The 12,522-nt window shown below is 42.4% G+C and overlaps 1 protein-coding gene across 1 annotated transcript in view; it reads left to right on the top strand.

Moving 5' to 3' along the window:
- LOC310677313 (uncharacterized protein) overlaps positions 1-12,522 on the top strand; it is a 728,781-nt gene that overhangs the window by 76,288 nt on the left and 639,971 nt on the right. The window lies entirely within an intron of this gene.

Raw genomic sequence — 12,522 nt, 5'->3', positions numbered from 1 at the left:
CCACTGAGAACCTGATATTTAATGGTGATGTATGTGAAAAACATGAATGTTTTTAATTTTAATTGGTCGTGTGTGCATGCATTTTCAAACTGAGTGCAGGAAAACCCACATCTGAAGTGGTTCTCAGGAGATGCTCAAATTGTTCCACCATGGTTCTTCTCTGTGTATCCTACTGAAGGATTTTTTAATGCTATAAATCATTTTATCCATGCGTAATTAATTTTAGCAATAAATGATGCCAAGCATGAAAGGAAAGCCACAAATCAATTTTAAGGAAGTCATTCTGATGACTGGCATGAAATATGTGAGCCTCCTGCTGGCTCTTTAGAGTTGTACCTATCCTCCAGATTATTTGCATGAACAGGTGCTTAAAGGATGCATTGCCCCGTCTTGGTGATCACTGAGCACAGCAGAAAAGTGTATTCGTCCCTGTCTCTGATACATTCTCAGAGCCCTCTGTGTTCTGCTCTGCTTCAGAAGTGGTTTAAGCTGTCAGACATTGCCTATTGGGATGGCACTCAGTGCTGGGGAGGGACACCATGCACTCATCAGCAGTGATGTCCTTCTAAACCATTTTGTTCAAATTCCACGTTGGAATTCAGGAATTTGACTTGACATTCATAGGCCCCGCGTGGGTAAACCTCTGAGAGGGAATCTCAGTGGGGAAAAATGTTGGAGGACACTGGTGCTAATAGGCTATTGCTGTGACTCCGCCCCACTGGATGAGCCACATTGATTTATTGATTGCTTTATCTACAGTACCGGTACTTTGATTTATATACCTTGCTAAGGTAACCAAGTGTGGTAGCGTACCATCAGGTCAATTGGGAGCCAGTGATATGTGTGATCTCTGGCCTGGGCTCCTGCCTGCCTTCAGGGCACATGGTTCTTAGGAAGATGAGGAACAGCTGAACCAAACATCTCTCAGGCCATTGATGGTTCTGTCTGAAACTGATGATATGTGTGCTCCTTGCCTGGGGTGGATCTACACACAGGGGAAAAAACTGCTATAAATGAGTCAGAAATATAATGATTTAATTTACAAAAGAAAAAAAAAGCGCTATGTAAAATCGGATAGAAAAATTTCCTGCTCTACAGTACCATCTGGTGTTGCATGTTCATAACGCATTCAAAATGCTGTTTTTGGACTACTTGGTTCTTTCTAGTTATTATCTGGGGACTAGACACCAAATACTCTACCTGAGAGGGAAGAAAGATATGTGTTTGAGTCTACCCAATGGTCTTGTCAAGCAAACTCAAATTTGTTACATATCCTTTTACAGCCAAATCAATAATCGTCTTGGAGTGTAATTCTATGTATGTTTACACAGAAGTAATTCCCACTGTTTTCAATAGGGCTTCCTCCCAAGTAAATGTGCATAGGATTAAAACCCCTTTTTATGACCATTTTGTACATATACCATAACTTCATTAACTCTGGTAGAATTCACAAATATATATGTATTACAAAACACTTCAATTTGCTGCTCTCACAGTAGGATTTGTCAACTAGAAGTGCTTCTATCTACATTCTGAGAGATGAAATTTATTTCATTTTTGCAATTTGCAGGGCACTGAGACTGAGTGACAGTGACTTAGGCTGCAGTCCTAACCCATTTTACCTGGGTGTAAACCCCACTGAGTTTGACAGGATTGACTTCTGAGTAGACATGATTAGCCTTGTACTGTTAATCAAGGTTACTCAATGAGCCAATGTCTGTGCTGGGTTTACCAACTTGCTTTGCAGTGTTTAAAAATCATGCGAGGGAACAGCCTTTGACTGCTTCATAATTGGCTGAAAACATGGAAATGAAAGAGTAAAGTTTGCTCAGTAAGGTATAAACATGGGAAGTACATTTGCCACAGCAAAACAACTTCACTCTGGGCCACTAAGTGCCCTGCTTTTAAATCAAAAGATGATGGAACGAATGAAAATTGGTTGAGCACAACTTGGTTTGTTGTTGTTGTTGTTGTCTGTTTGTTTTCATGTCACTGCACCTTAAAGTGGGAGATTTTGGAATTACAGCATCCTCATCGCTTACAATGGTGGCATTTTCAGCATACCGGGAAATGCCATTTAGTGACATGAATTAAGATTACGGGAAGACACTAAAACATTTTAATAATGAAGGCAAAACGCCTCATGTATGCCATTGGGCTTTGACCCCGGTCCATAATACTGGTGTGCAGCTCAGTTCAATGTGACGTTATAAACGGTGGGAGTTAAGAATTCAGTGCAATTAAGCAGCACTCTAGTGTGGCGTTTCGCCTTAAGTGATCTGAATATATTTCCCGCTGCTTATAAAGTGGCAAAATCCTTGAGCTTGGAACATTATATAGGCACCAGGGTGGGGCAGTCCCCCACAGTGTTTCAGACTACAGGACTAGTCCTCAGGAGAACTCATACATTTGGCTGTTATATCTCATCCCAAACAAAAGGTGATAGGAACCTCAGAAATTGCTTTATACCAGCTCAGTCGCTTTGTCCATCTATTGTGACTGGCTGCAACCTCCCCCTTGGGTAGGAAGCTTTCACACACCTCAGTGATTTGAATCTTTTTTTTTTTACTGGAGATGCCAGGGAGCTGGTTCATTTAGCAGGCAAAACATGTGTTCTGTCACTAAGCTGTGGCCCTCAAACAACTTTAACTTAAATGCATGTCTTTTCCCCCATTCAGACTGCATCCACACCCACACATTTAAATAACTCTTGTACCACTTTAACAGCCGTAGCTCTCCTTCCCCAAATCCTGGGAACTTCAGTTTGTTAAGGTTGCAGGGAATTGTGAGGGGTAAAGTACAGTTTCCAGGGGTTTTGGGGAGGGGGGAAGCCATGACTATAAAGTGGTGTAAGAGGACTTGAAATGGATATTGTGGATGTGACATCAGTGTTGAGTTTCTCAGTTGGAACTCTGAATCTTTTTACCCTTCCCCCCAGAATTCTCTTCACCACATTCCATACTAAAACCAGAGATGGTGTTCCCTGCCTCCAGACTCGCAGTGCCCTTTGAAAATGTAAATAGCAGAGGTAGAGGTCCTCTGCCACATAGGTGGGGAGCCTGTGGACCTCCAGATGCTAATGGACTACAACTCCCTTCATCCCTGACCATTAGCTGTGCTGGCTGGGGCCGCTGGGAGTTGTAGTCCAAACACCTCCGGACGGTCACACCCTGCTCTATAGTCAGGGACATGCACACCTTAAGTAGCATCATCTCCTGCATGTACCTCATACCCTCCAACATTTCTCTGATGAAAATAGGGACACCCTATTCTATTATTATTATTATTATTATTATTATTATTACCCCACCCATCTGACTAGGTTGCCCCAGTCACTCTTGGTGTCTTCCAACCTATATAAAAACATAATAAAACATTAAATGTTAAACTCCCCTATACAGGGCTGTCTTCAGATGTCTTCTAAAGGTTGTATACTTACTTATCTCCTTGGCTTGTGGGTCATATAACTCCATACCCTCCAATAGTTCTCCAATGGAAATAAGGACATCCTAAGGAAAAATGGGACATTCCAGGATCAAATCAGAAACCAGGATGGCTTCTGTAAATCCGGGACTGTCTCTGGAGAACAGGGATACTTGGAGGGTCTGTGTACCTCCTGGTTTCTTCAGATCTGTAGTGGAGGCACAGCCCTGTGTCTTTCACAGAAATGTGAATGGGAAGGATGCAAATCTGTACTTTCTCTGTGGTGACATACTGCCATTGTGGAAATGCAGCCAAGCAAAGCCCAGCTGGAGGCATCTCCATGGACCTCTCCACACTTAGTTAAGATGTAGTTGTTCCAGAAAGCATGTCTTGCCGGTTAAGCTGAAGCTGGTGCCTTTCTCTGTTGGGACATAACCTGGAATCTTTTTGGCTGCGTTTCATGCCGGCTATTTGTTTCTCATAGTGTTTGGGGGATGTTTTTATTGTAATCGTTTGTGTTTATTGCACAGTACGCAGCTTTGAGTGTTCTCTTTTTGGCAGAGATTGTGAGATAGAAATTTCAATTAATTAATTAATATTTGGCAAAGAAATGAGAGAAAGCAGCTGGAGTGGCGGTGGTGGGGGCAATGGTGAGTAGCAGCAACACTTTTCAGTACCATTCTGAAATATATTCTGGGAGTGAGCCCTGACACAGATTTAGCCCCGGTGCAGATTTTGCCACAAACACACCCTCTCCTGCTGCATATGCTATCCCCACCGCTTTCCCATATTCATAATTAGTGTTGTGGGATAGAATTTTTTGTTTTGCTGTTAGTTGTTTTAGTGTTTATTGTGAAGATTTCATAGGAGGCAGCATCTGAATATTCTACTTCAAGCACAGAAGTGTCTTGGGAAGGCTTGTGTTGCTACACCAAGGGAAGGCACTATAGACGTTCATCCTTTGCTGTGATTTTTAATAGATATGGCACTGCAGGAGGAAATCTATCCAGAATGCAAGGCAATTCCTTTTTGAGGAGGAGTCCATATTTCCCAAGCTTCTTCCCCCAAAGTTAGTGTGTCCTGTGCTTAATATTAGCTATTGGCTTATTGATTACTCTTTATACAAACATGCTAATTCATTTTTCCTTTAACCTCTGAGACTTTGAACTACAGGTCTGCTTCTGCAGTTTATTGAAGAACAAGCTCCTTAGTTCTTAGCTAGTCATTGAATGTGAGAGAGCTTGGAAAAGGCAATGCTCTCTAGAGGGCAGGCTTTGTCTAGTTATGCCTTGAAAGGTTTTCCTGTAAGGCCGAAACAGCAACTTTTGAAAATCATTTCCTCCCCCAGATGTTGAAACATGCTTTATTTTAATATTCCAGCCATGCCCTTCTGCTAAATGTGGTCTTCAAGGTACGTATGTTTTAGCAAACCAAACCACAGCAGACATGTGGCTGCAAGTGAACAGAGCCTTCCTGAAATGTACTCACTGCTTCCTTCTCATAACGTGTATTTTCTCATATCTGGGATGTAGTGTAGCGTTGTACATTTGGGGTGAATCCAGCTGGGTCCTTTGCACTAATGGAGAAGGGCTTTTGAACCAGCGGATGGTTCCACTGATGGAAGAAGAAGGGGGGCAATTTTTGTTCCATCCTCACTCCCCTGATTCCACCTTGTAGACTCCACCTCCCTCCCTATTAGGGAAGATAACCCAACTCGCTGGAGCAGATTTCTTGGGGGTGCTGCTGTGGGTAGCAGCAGGGAAGGGAAATTGCCAAGAATGGCCTCTTCCATTAGCAGAGGCCTCACCTACATCAAAATTCCTTCTGTGTGTGCAAGGCCACTAACTGTCCCCCCTTAGTTGTGGGTGGGTGGGTGGAAAACAGGGAAATTCATGACATAACTAGGCACATCATAGAAAGTGAAGCTTCCCAATATGGAGATGGAATTGAAGAAGCAAAACAGGAAGGGCCTGCTGGTACCCCCTCCACGTCTACTGTAATGTGTTGTTTGGCTACAAGCCAGATAAGTGAAGCTGCTTTTTTGTTTCTCAAGTTAACCTTGAAATGTGTTAAGCGGCTATGTGCATTTATTCCATTGTGTGCTCACTGTCAAAATATGCTGTGGAGAGCATACTGGCATTCGTTTATTTATTAATTTATTTTAAAGATTTATGCCTTGCCCTTCAACGAATTCTCAGGGTACACTGTAAAGAATCAGCGTTACAGTAAAAACAACTTAAAACAAAAACATTAAGCCTACATTTTGGCTTACATAGAATTGAATTGTAGAGTTGGAAGGGACTATGAGGGTCATCTAGTCCAACCCCCTGCAATGCAAGAATCTTTTGCCTAACATGGGGCTCGAACCCACAACCCTGAGATTAAGAGCCTCATGCTCTGTTGACTGACCTATGTTGCAGCTTCAGCTTCCCCGTGGTGTGTTTTCACTCCAGTAATGGAGGGAGGGGGGATGCGTCCAGAAGTGAATTTGCTATGTTCTTTAACATGCAAAGCACCACAAGGCAGTGCCTGAGCAAAAGCTGGTATCCAACCAAGTAGTGTACTTCCATGAAAGACTACAACTCCTATCATCCCTGACTGGGACTGGATAGGAGTTGGAGTTGAATAACACATGGGGAACACCACATTGACTAATCCTGATCTTCTAGCTAGAACTGGCTGATGTACCAGCACTGAGAGGAAGAAATCTCTAAAGTGATGCTATTTTCTTTGACTAAGGTATGGTTTTTGTGTTAGATTGAACAAATTCATGCTGTCAGTATCTTTCGAAATGGCAGATACAGTGAAAATGCAACTGATGTTCAGTCACAAAACTGTTGTAAAGAACTGAAGGTTATGAGTGGCAAACACTGTCAATCTTCCCTGTGTGCCGTGTTTCATGTTGAATGTCAGGGTTTTTTTGGGGGAGGGGCTTAAATCACACAAGTTGGGAGATTTAACAGGGTTCCAGGTACAGTGGTACCCCGCAAGACGAATGCCTCGGAAGACGAAAAACTCGCTAGACGAAAGGGTTTTTCGTTTTCTGAGGTGCTTCGCAAGACGGATTTTCCTAAGGGCTTGCTTTGCTAGACGAAACAGCCCTGCCTCTCCTGTCATGGCAACGGTCACTGCACGCACGCACGCTCGCTTCCCCGCTTCTCCGGCTCCCTCCCACCTTCCTGCTGACGGCTTCTCTGACTCCCTCCCACCTTCCGACCGACCTTCTGACCTTCCGGCTGCCTCGCGCCACTGCCCACTGCCCTCGCGTGCTCGCCCTCGCGAGCCGTTGCTGCCAGCAGCCGCGTCGCGCAGTGTCCACAAGGCACGGGTGAGTCCAAGGACTGGCTGCGGCAGCTGCCCTGCTTCTCTCCACCCCTCCCCGCCATGGTGCTTCGCAAGACGAAAAAACTCGCTCTACGAAAAAACTCGCGGAATGAATTAATTTCGTCTTGCGAGGCACCACTGTACTTTGCTGCAAGGTTCTAGAAGAATCAGATCCTTCACCAGGACAAAATTGAGCCCATTCACTGCATCAAGGATGCAGATCGCAAATCAAGGCTTCCTTGAACTGTGGCAATGACTAAGGGTATGTCATCACACAGGCTAAGCTTTGGCAATAGATTGTAAAACGAAAGTATGCTGGTGTATAGGCTTCTCCTCGGGAATCTATTACAAAGCAAATCAGCAACATCCTCAAACCTAAATGGCCTATGTAATTCTCGGCTGGATCTACACTGACGTGTTTAACGTTATTAGAATGATATTAGATATATTGTTCTAAAATGCCACAGGGCATACTTGCAAAGTAAATGCTGTCTCCCTACTTCTGGGTGCTCTGCAGCGGCCTCTGGTGTCACATTTTAATAACGCATTATGAATGTTAAAAGTAGGACATCATGTATCCATATAGTTAGCAAAACCATTCCTTAACCCTTCCTCAACGTTAAAAACCATGAGTGTAAATCCACCCCTAGTCTGGACTGACTGCGTTGAAGTGCCTTATTACTCTCCAGCTGGCAAAACATTGACCTGACAGCTAAAGATGTGGTACATACCCAGGCAATTGCTCCATTTTGCTCTTTTGTCCAACCGGTCCTAAAAGTTTCTAATCTCATAGAAGAAATATTTAGCTACTGAGCCCCACTGCTAAACCTAGATTCTTGTTTGCGAGATGCAATGTGTAAATGTGTTTGTTAGGTGAACTGCTGTCTGCTTGAACAATACTTTGTGTGATAGATCTCTGAGCAATGATGATTCTTCTGCCTAGCCTAAGATGATTTGCCTCTGGTTAGAGAGCACATTTCAGCTGCCTCTTGCTGGTAATTCTGCAAATGCAGTTTGATTCAAATCCAAAATGAATTCCGATGCTTCTTGATTTTAATCTCTATCTGACTTTCGTTCTGGTGCACATCTAATATATTGGCGTATATCTTCCTCAAATGTTGATGGTATCTCACTTCGCTGCTCTCCAATATCGTTGAATTAAGACATCAGAATAATTAATGCTGCTGCCAGATCAACAATGATGCTCCTTTCCATTCCACAGAGCAAGTCTCAGTCTAATTTTAATGTGGAAGCATCAGCAAGAGAAGACTTCATTGCCATTAAGAACCAGTTAAACATTAATTAATGGCCATTTAGAGCTTTACGGGGACATGTTTAGTGAAAAATGCCCCATTGGCAGAATAGGAATTGCCTTCTAATTATCGCATGGCTTTGAAAAATTACCTGTGTATCTGTACTATTATTCCTTACAATTTGATGGCATGTCTCATATCATGATCTATATAGATCAGGAAAAGTACAGAAGTAAAATGAACTGTTACTTCCCATCTTTCTGCTGGATTTGATCAATTTCCAAGTAAATGTGCTCAAACTTGTGTAGCAAGCAGAAATGGAAATGGAAACATTTGTCACCTTTAGAGAGAAATGTGTGCAGAGATTGTTAATATTTGCAAACTCACTGACATTCCGAAAGAGCCCCCCTTCGTTCCAGCTACCCCCTTCCCGAAGGAAAAGCATTCTGAGGCACTTCGCTTTGCTCTTTTCTGCTTCATGTTACTATATTTCCTCATTCTGGTTGCGGGGGAAAAAATCAATAGCAGCTATTAATCATTCTCCCTCATGTGCAAAGACTGTGAACACCTTAAAGGTGAAATGCAAAGGTTGGCAGCAACAAAGAAAGGGTATGTGAATTGCCATTAAGTACACCATAAGTGGGGAGACCGTTAAGGTGACAACCACATTCCACTATCTTATATGTTGTTCTCCACACAGATGAGGATCTTAACCACTTAATGAGCAAGTCTTCTCTGGTTGGAGCCCCCTGCACCTCCCAAAGAGCTCTTTGGGGGATGTCTAAGGGCCAAACAGGGAATGTACCAAACTCCTAGACTTTTTTTAGCTCACAAAAATTGTCACTGTATGTCCTGATCTCCCTCTTTTCTTATCCCTTTTGTGGTTGAATTCTACCAGATTCTACTGTTTTGTTTTTGTGTTTGATTCTTTCTGCATTGTACTTTGAAAATATATACTTTCAAAAGGTACCTGCCAGTCACTGCTGTGTGGATGCGTTTCTGAATTTCTAATGTAAAACTCACGCAATCCCATTACTAGTAGCACATGGCACAGGAGAACATAAACAGGTCGAAGAGGTTCAAACCCACCATTCATTTCATATAGTAAGCTTTTTAGGAGGGAATGGGCTCATTTGGGATTCAAAACAAAATGGTTGAGCTTTCCATCCTCAATGTAGTTTTGTCCCTTCAAAAATGGAACCTTGTTCTATAAAACTGTATATTAGCCATTGTGGCCAAAAAAGGCTTAGTTGAACCGCAAAGCTGCTGGAATGAATAATTGTCCACCTTTCCTATGTGCATACAAAAGTGCTTTGCACATGAACAGATATCATATCTTTACTCTCATCACAAAGTTTCGGCCCATAGAGTTCATGATTATGCTCCTTTCACTGACCAATACTGGTGCTGAGAACCTACTAAAGGTGAATGCTAAAGGTACATAAGTTTTTCTTCAGTAGTGTGTTGGTTCTTCAAGTTTGCTACTTACGGGTCTTTGCACTGAAGAAACAAAAGAGAAATCCCCAATCTTGAATAAAAGACAATGAATGTTTCTCATTGTGCTTTGTACTCCTCCTGGCTTCTTTAATCAATAGAACGCTCAGTGCTTCCTGGTTCACTGCGACAAAGCAAAAGGTTTGGTGGGAATAGCTCAATAACATCAGATCCTCCAAAGAGCATAAAAGAACGCCCTTTTGCAGGTGGCTGAAATGATTCTGCTAAGATGTTACAGTGAATACAGCAAATGCCGTATTGACAATCTAAAATATATGTTGGCAAAGCTACGATATGTGTCCAGGGTAAGACATTGTGAGAGCTTGGTCTTCTGATCTTGCCAAAGCAGCCCAAGAAGAAGCCAGACTGCAGCATTTCCGATGCTTCCGGTGACATAGGAAGGAATCCCAATACTGCTGATAGTGAACATCTGCTGGGGAAATGAAATGGCAAATCTCCTATGCAAAGGCCCCTATGCAAAGCCGCTGAGGGGCAGGTGCATTAGGCTGCTCCAAAAGGCAAGGGTTGGTTCTGAGTGAGACCAGAACATGTATGAGGGGTGAAAAGGCCACAGCGTTATTGATTACAGCAAGGTAGCAGGGATTTACTTCACAATGTGGCATGGATCTGTTTTCCACTTTGAAATTCTATTTGAAGAAAACCCCTTCAAGCATGCCTGCTGAGGTGTGCTGCCCATGAGAATTAACCAGAGGGAAGGACCAACATGGTGTAGCTCATGCATCAGGGATCTTGCAGCCAACTTGAGGTGAGAGCTGTGAGGTCTGGCCCCCTTTGAGCCATGGCCAGGGGGTGATGTGTCACCTCAGGGCCCCATGTGGGGGTCTCCCCATGTTTGAGATCCTGCCCAATCTCATACATACATAAAATGAAATTTCTGGCTTATCTAAGGATATTGATACCTGAGCTTTCAGAAACTGCAACAATTCTAGCTCACTCAAACAATAATGATATTGATTCTTCCTGAATTTACAATTTACTATTAAATTAATAGTATGATGTAGATAGGGAATGACTAGGAGGGTGATAGGGCAAAAGCATTTTCGATAGCAAGTTATATTTAGCTGTGATTGGACGTAATGCATATTATGTTCTCTACTGCTTATCAAATGACTTCCTTTTATTCTCGTCACATCCAACATTAATCTATCACCAACGATCTGGGGTTTAGCATCTGAGTATCTGCCAAAAAGTCGTCATTACCATGATGCTTACAGCCGTAGAAGGTCTCTGGTATTTTGTCAGTTATTATTAACAAATACCAGAATGGAAATTGACGATCAGTCTTGATAAGAGACCTGATTGTGCTATTTACATCAAGGCAATTTTAATGAAATGCCTAATTCATAAACATACACCATTGATTTTCATATTCACATCACTGCAATTAGGAATTGGTATTTAAAGGGCACACTTCATATTCTGGATGTGGTTTTTTTAATCACACTTCACGTTTGTTTGTTTTTTGGAATTGTATAATTTCCTCCTGTGAGATGAAATAATTTGCCTCCATTTCCATTGCTCCATTAAAGGCAACACCTTTTAATGTCCTAAGATAGTTGGGTGAGGATGGGACATTTGGGGATCTGGTTATGGTGCACTGAGAGGAAAAGAGCAGAGTATAGTTTGGTGACACACAAGGCAGTTCTGCTGCTGAAGCTAAGCCATTCTGCCTGGATGAGAGACTGCCTATGAACTGTATGAATATTGTACTGGATCTCCTCAGAGGAAGTGTGGGGAATAAACATTATAGACAGATGGAGATAGAGATATATGCAAGCTGGCTCCCAACAGTCTACTGCAGTCTAGCGTGATCATAAAAAGACTCCAAGATGGAACTCTGCAAATGAAGGTAAGAGGTTATGTAAATTTACAGTGTGATCTCATTTCCTCCTATTTCCCTTCAAAATTAACAGTTTAATCGAGATAGAGAGTGGCTCAAAGAGCAACAGGGCAAACACCTGCTTAGAAGTCTAGATTTTCAAAAGTTGAGTTCTCTAGGGAACTCCCAGTTTTAATGGCACCCCAAAGTGTTCTTTCATTCCCCTCAACTAAGTTAATGGCCTCCTATGGGCAAAAGTGCACTTGGAATAACTTTTGCAGCATGGCAGGAAAATCTATCCTACACCCCTGACCTGAATAGTTCAGTTTGCACAGTACACAAACCCCTTTGGGGTTTCTGGATGTATAGTCACTCTCTCCACACACCCACCCATCGGAGTGATGAGCGTTTCCCTAAAAATAAATCGCCAATTCAGTTCTAAGTGCAGTTTTAAATCACCCTAGCCAGAGTCCTTCACCTGCTTACTAGCTTTGTTGTACCTCTTCCTGAGTCTACATTCAGATGAGTTCATCTGAACTTGATTTGCCCTCCCTTCTGATCTAAAGGAAAATCCAAGCTACATTCATAGGATCCTGCTCAGGCAAACACACAGCTGTAGCAAATCTGAGGGGTAATGAAATTCCCAAAGATGTTGTGCATCTTAGTGTGTGAGTTTATAACTAGTTATTGCTTAAATATTGCATTTGGACAGTTCTGCTGAAGCAAAGCATTTTAGGGGAAGGTAAAATAATTCTAATATGTGAAAGTTAATTTTGCAGAGGAAGTTCCCACATGTTGTCTAATCTAAACATTAATTGGAATGCAGAACTCAACCCTGCATTTTAAAAGCAATTTGGCTGTTGGCACAGCTGTTATTTCCATGGAATAATTAGCATTTAGCAGTAAACAAGAAATACATTCTCTTTTCTTCTAAAGCAGTATGTGAAATCCTATAGAATGCCATTCTATTTTCCCCTGTTCTTTGCAAATTGTTATATGAAACCCTATATAATAGCAAACCCATTCTCAGTGTGGGCATCCTTCATTACCTGAAACTTCAACATCCACACACAAGAAGGAAAGCATTGCTTACCGACTGAAACCCAGAGCACTCCACACTGCAACATTTCGTTGCAGACCTCACTTGGAGTACAAAGCTGTGGCCATTGCAATGGCTTGTCTCTTCAT

The sequence above is a fragment of the Podarcis tiliguerta genome, assembly GCF_965153285.1.
Source record: "Podarcis tiliguerta genome assembly, chromosome: 5".
NCBI lineage: Eukaryota > Metazoa > Chordata > Lepidosauria > Squamata > Lacertidae > Podarcis > Podarcis tiliguerta.
This window is presented reverse-complemented; position numbering and strand designations above follow the sequence as displayed.